This window comes from Borostomias antarcticus, assembly GCF_949987555.1.
Source record: "Borostomias antarcticus genome assembly, chromosome: 24".
Classification (NCBI taxonomy): Eukaryota; Metazoa; Chordata; class Actinopteri; order Stomiiformes; family Stomiidae; genus Borostomias; species Borostomias antarcticus.
Genome location: NC_140257.1, coordinates 6,099,563 through 6,105,562, shown reverse-complemented (window position 1 = coordinate 6,105,562; position 6,000 = coordinate 6,099,563).

The following is a 6,000-nucleotide window of genomic DNA, read 5'->3' as shown; positions in this document are numbered from 1 at the left end:
GAATGAATCCTTGTGGGACCCCACATGTCATAGAGGTGTTTTGTTTTTTTTAGCTGTGATCCCCAAGGGTGATGAAAAACTCAGGGCCAGTTAGGTCCTGAACCAGTCAAGGACTGGGCTTGAGAGGCCAACACAGTTCTCAAGTCTTCTAATTAGCATATCATGATCTACAGTGTCAAAAGCTGCACTCCAGAAGGACAAGGACAGAGAGTTTTTTTTTTACATTACATTACAGTCATTTAGCTGTCGCTTGTATCCACAGTGACTTACAATTGCATTTAACATAGGAAAAGCCAATGTACTACTACAATTAACATATAGAAAATCATTTAACTGTTTGAACACATTTTTCTATAATTTTACTTAAGAGTAGTTTGAAACTTAGTCTTCCTCAGGACTGCTGAGTTATTTTTCTTCAGAAAGGGTTTTGCCAGGGCAGTTCTATTTCGTGGAGCTCTGCCCCGCAGGGCTCCGCTACTAATGGTTTACCCTATCACAGCTAGCTATGCCCACTGAAAAAGAAAAACAATGTGCACAACTGCGGCTAATCAGGTTATAGGTGCTACACTACAGTATATAAGCATGCTGCACCCAGCGTCCATCCTCCCAAAACATTCAGCTTGACACAAAGCTAGAAGAAGAACAAGAAGTGTTCTGAAGATGAGGAAGTTTGCCCAGAAGACGGCAGCGCCACCGGCTTCCCCGCCCAGGCCAACCGCTCCACTTCCAAAACCTCTGCTGCTGCGGTGACCTGGATAAGGGTGACGGCCACAACCTCTGCTTCGTCTGCAAGGGACCGCGGCACGTTCGGGAGGGCCTCGCGCCCAATCCTGCCTGCCAAGCCTGCACGCTGCTTCCTGCAGCTGAGAGAATGCACCGAGCTCAATTCTTCGCTTAACATCCTCCGCCACTCAAAGACGCCTTGTCGTCATACAGGAAATTATTTTACAAAAGTATTAAAATACATTAAATTACAATTATAAGGTTAATTAAAACTGGAGTATTCAGATATTCACTTCTTCTCATAATTTGGGTTAGTTGGTGCGGTCCTCTCGCCCCAGGCTCTGGGCCGAGGCTATCCTTTTACCACCCGAGCCTGGGTGAGGTGGTCACCCGGGCTATATATCCGAGCACACCTCCAGGAGCCACTTCACCGTTTCGTCATCCACGACTGTCAGGCCACGCATTCCGTTGGGTGTCTGATATAGAGGACAGTCCTGGATGACGTGGTCTGCGGTTTGTTCCTCGGTGCCATACTCGCACGCCGCACAGGATGCCAAGCCCCATCTGTACATTGATGAGCAGAAGCGTCCGACGCCAGATCAGAGATGGTTAAGCCTCACCCACGCCGGTCTGGGGAACTCCACCGCGGTAGGGGAAGGACCGGCGGTGTTCACCTCCCACTCTGCACGTTAGGTGTAGTCCGCCCATCTTGCCTCGCTGATGTTAAGATCTCTGCATTGCTGCAGGAGATCCTGTGCGGCAGGCACAAAAGGGTGTCTCGACTTGAGAGGCCGGGGGGGCTCTGCTGTTGCAGCGAGCCTGTCATGGAGCAGGTGGTTAGGCTCCATGGCCCGGCAGGCGAGACGTGCTGTGGTACCCGTGCGGTGGAGGCCAGCGGGCTGGATGCCTGCAAGGATGGGAACGCAGGCATCCTGTCATGATGCGCAAGGCTTCGTGGACCAATGAGGCGGGTGTGAGCAGACTCCTGGGGGACGCTGTTCTTAAGGCATCGCAAACTGCTTCGCTGTCCACTACTGGTGGTGAGGGTAAAGCTGCGGTTTCGGACAAGCTCCATGATCATACCGACCATGTGCCTGTCCAGCATCAGGCAGAGCAGCTTGCAGATGAGGCCGCGGTGCCATACGGTGTCGTAGGCAACCGTCAGGTCGATACAGATGGCTCTGGCCTTCTTTTTGGGCCGAAAAGCTGTCCTCGATGTTTTGAGTCAACAAGTTGATTTGATCTATGGTCGATCTCCCACGTCGTAGCAGGTCGATGATTGGTTTGACGCAGGTATAGATGAGACGCTCGAGGATCTTGAAGGGGATGCATAGCAGAGAGATGGGGCGGTAACTCTTGGGGTCTCCTTCAGGCTTGTTCGGCTTAGGGATCGTGAAAACTAGGGCTCTTCTCCAGATTTTGGGGATCTTGAGTTGGCGCAAGCAGGAAGAGAGGAACGCTCTTAACCTGGACTTCAAGGCAGGCAGATAGAATCAGGCCCCGGAGTTTTTCCTGGCTTTATATTCTGGACGGTGGTGAATTCACCAGAGATGTTACCCCTGCTAGGAGTTGTGGCCTTCCAGAGGTCAGACACTAAATTTGCCATGAGACGTGACGATTCGCGGTCTTTGCCATCGTCCCACTTTTCACAAATTGTGATGCAATTTTGTTTGCAGAGATGGGGCAGTGACGGGGGGATTGTCTGGACCTACCAGTGAGGTTGTTAAGGATGATCCATGCCTTGCGGCTGGAGTGTGAGAAGTTGATGGAGTTAATGGCCTCCTCCCAGCGCTCTTGTCTCCTTCGGCTGAGTCTAGACAGCAGGGCTGAAGCAAGTCTGTCTACTCAGCTCCTGGGGGGGCCCTGAGGAAGGCACAGTAGAGACTCTCACACTCCGTATCCCAACACGGTTTGTAACTGTTGCGATGTCCGTGTGGGATGCATTTTTGTCACCTGGCATCTCTCCTACCCCGTTGTTGGCTTCTTCCACGCCTGCTGCAGCATTCAGCACCATGGTCACCGTGGAGAACACTGCCACCTCTTAGGCACTGTGCCACCACCCACTGGAGAACAAGCCACCACATCAGTCCTAATAATTGAAAACAGTCAGTTACACAGAGGTAGCCTAATTATGGACAAAGCAAGACTGCGTGCAAGTCGCTATATTTTCCCCACGCGCGTTACGGTTTGAGGGCGATGACATGCGCTGACAGAGCACCGAGGCGCAGGCTTTGTACATCCAACGTAAACTGAAGAAGCACAGCGCGCGCTTTCTGCGGACTGCCCAAAGCATTGTTTACACTGCGCTCGCAAACGTTAGTACATCTGCCCCTGTGTTTGTAGCCTAAGCCAAAGAAATGTCTATCCCAAATCAAAAATTTGCTGATTTTGCTGATCATTTGATGGGCTTAATCCCTGCCAAACAGATTAAACTTGAGCTGGCACAGGCTGGAAACAAGCAAATGCTTAAGGAATAGTATTTCAACCCATGTCTGGTTAATGCTTTATTTACAGCAGGGTTGCACAACCATGTGTCACCCAGGTAATTATTAAAATCCACCCTTTCAGCTCATTTAACTGAAATAAATAACTTAAATAAATAGGAGGGTATTGAGCCACGTGCAGTCTATTTTCAGATCAGTAGCTAAATGTTTTTCTTGGTGTGTGTGTGTGTGTGTGTGTGTGTGTGTGTGTGTGTGTGTGTGTGTGTGTGTGTGTGTGTGACAGCAGGAATTCTTGACAGATATTTCAATTAAGCTTGGGTTCTGGAGATCAAGTTAATCGGAGGTCTAATGTACTGTGTATATGGCACACTATATTGTGCCAGTGCAATTCTGTTGCTATGGAATTGAAAATCACTTTTCTTTCATTGTACATTATAATCTTGTTATATCAAGGACTGATGCACTTTTCCTTCAAATCTGTATGATACATTTCAAATACTGAATGGTGCATGATGACATGGCATCTATGTCCCCCGTCCGATGAGATTGGAGGCCATGTGCAGTGCGTGCGTGCGTCCGTCACACTGCGGGTGCTAGCCACAGTTCTTTTTTTTTGCCCATTACCGATACATATTGTTTTGTACACAAAAAACTTTTTTTCACAGTTAAACTACTGAGGGGCCATTTTACTCTCCAAATATACAGAGTTTAGAGCTCGAGGCGCTTCCTTGTTGTCCTTGTACATGATTCTCATAGGTTAGTGTAGAAGTCAGGTGCATTGTGGGTACAGTTATTATTAGTTTTAGTCTTTTATTGTACTTCACAGGATATATTAAATGGTTATTAAGGTGGTTTGATAATGTTGCATGTATTAGAGTAGACTAATGATAGAGTAAGGGTAGGCAACCCCAGAGAGGCCAGAGCTCTGGCATGGCCACTTGGAGAGACCAGGCGGCCACTTGGAGAGACCAGGCAGCCACTTGGAGAGACCAGGCGGCCACTTCAGCACAGAGACTCTGCCCACAGCCACTTCAGCACCATGGACAGCGTAGCCCGGCTGTGGACGGCATCTCCAACCGGTCTCCCAGGCAACGGACACAGCTGTCCCCACTTGCCTCATCAGCGGCCCCACAGGAGAGGAGGCAGCTGACGTGAGTCACCTCATCAGGGTCAAACACCCTCAAATGGACACCATAGACCTCATGCTTGGGGTATAGGGTTGACGTGAGTAGACTGCCTAGGTAGGGAGCTGAACTCCAGCACATCTCTTTCTTTTCGCCATGCCCTCTGCCAGGAGTAAGATGGCCGACCCCCGCGAAGCACAGCTGCCAGGAGGAGAGAGACGCCGACGGGAGAAAGACTCCCAAGACCTGATTTGTTTGGTCCTAGAGTCCCTTCTTTTTGTTTTTGTCCTTTAATAAACGCACCTTTGAGTGTGGACTAGTTCAACCCCGTGCCCTCAAATTGTATGCGTCCCACCTGGCCTGACCTGGTTGCCACAATATTGATATGTATATTCACAGTACAGTATCTATAGACTGTAGATACTAGAGTATAAATATAAAGTGTTGTTGTGTTGAGTGTAGCTACTGAGTTTAGTCCAGAGTTTCCACAGGCAGTGTCGTCATTCAGGATCCTGATGGACTAAGGGAAGAAACTCCTTGAGTTGGTTGCGTATGCGGTACCTCCTCCCTGACTTGAGCAGCAAGAAAAGGCTGTTGTCCGGATGCCTGCGATCCTTCTGGATTTTCCTGGCCCTGGTTCTGCACCGCCTTGCGTCGATGTCCTGGAGGTGTGGGAGAGACACCCCTGTGATACGTTCTGCTGACCGTACCTCTCTCTGAAGTGACTTCCGGTCTTGCATGGTGCTGCTCCCATAGCAGGAGGGGATGTTGCTGTTCAGGTCCTCTCAATAGTGCATGTGTAGAAACTCCTAAGTATCTGGGGAGACACTTGGATTTCCTCTGACGCCTGAGGTGGAACAGCCTCTGCTGTGGCTTCCTCACCACCGAGTCTGTGTTTGTAGCCCATGTCAGATCCTTGGTGATCTGGACACCAAGATACATTAAGTTGTCCACTCTCTCCACAGAGATTTCATAGATGTTTAGGGGGTTGTAGATCCTCTCCTGCTTCTCTCGTAGGCCACTAGGGGAATTATTACTGACATTCAGATTGAGGTTGTTGTCCTGACACCACTTAGTCAGGCACTCTACCTCCTCCAGGTAAGCCCTCTCGTCATTGTTGGTGATCAGGCCAACAACAGCTGTGTCATCAGCGAACTTGACGATGCAGATGGAAGCGACGCCATTAGAATCTGATCATGCCCATAGGTTGAGTGTATGAGGGTGTGCTGCTGATCCATACTTTAGTGATTCAAGCGCCCATACTTGGGGCTCTCTAAGTACCAAATGCCTTTTAAGAAGCATAACTAAAACTAGATTAAAGCTAAAACAATTCAGACTAAAATATGACTAAAACTTAAAAGCATTAATTAATCTTAATTAGTCAAAAGACTATGACTAAAACTAAATCAAAATGTGCTGTCAAAATTAACACTGATTAGGGGGTATGACATGTTTATTGTGCACTTGTTATTTTATATCTCACTAATTAATGTTAAAATGTTTGATGTTGAGCGCAGAACGGATAGAAAATCAGCGAGCATGGTTAGTTAATAACTCAGCTAGTGGTTATGGTGCCCACACATGAGCACCTATGCTGCTTCTCTGCACACATTCAAGGGGCTGATCCAACCAAATAAAGAGGTGTAGAGCATAATCTGGAAATCTGATATTCCTTCAAATACTGAAAAGAATTGCAACAAGTAGGATTA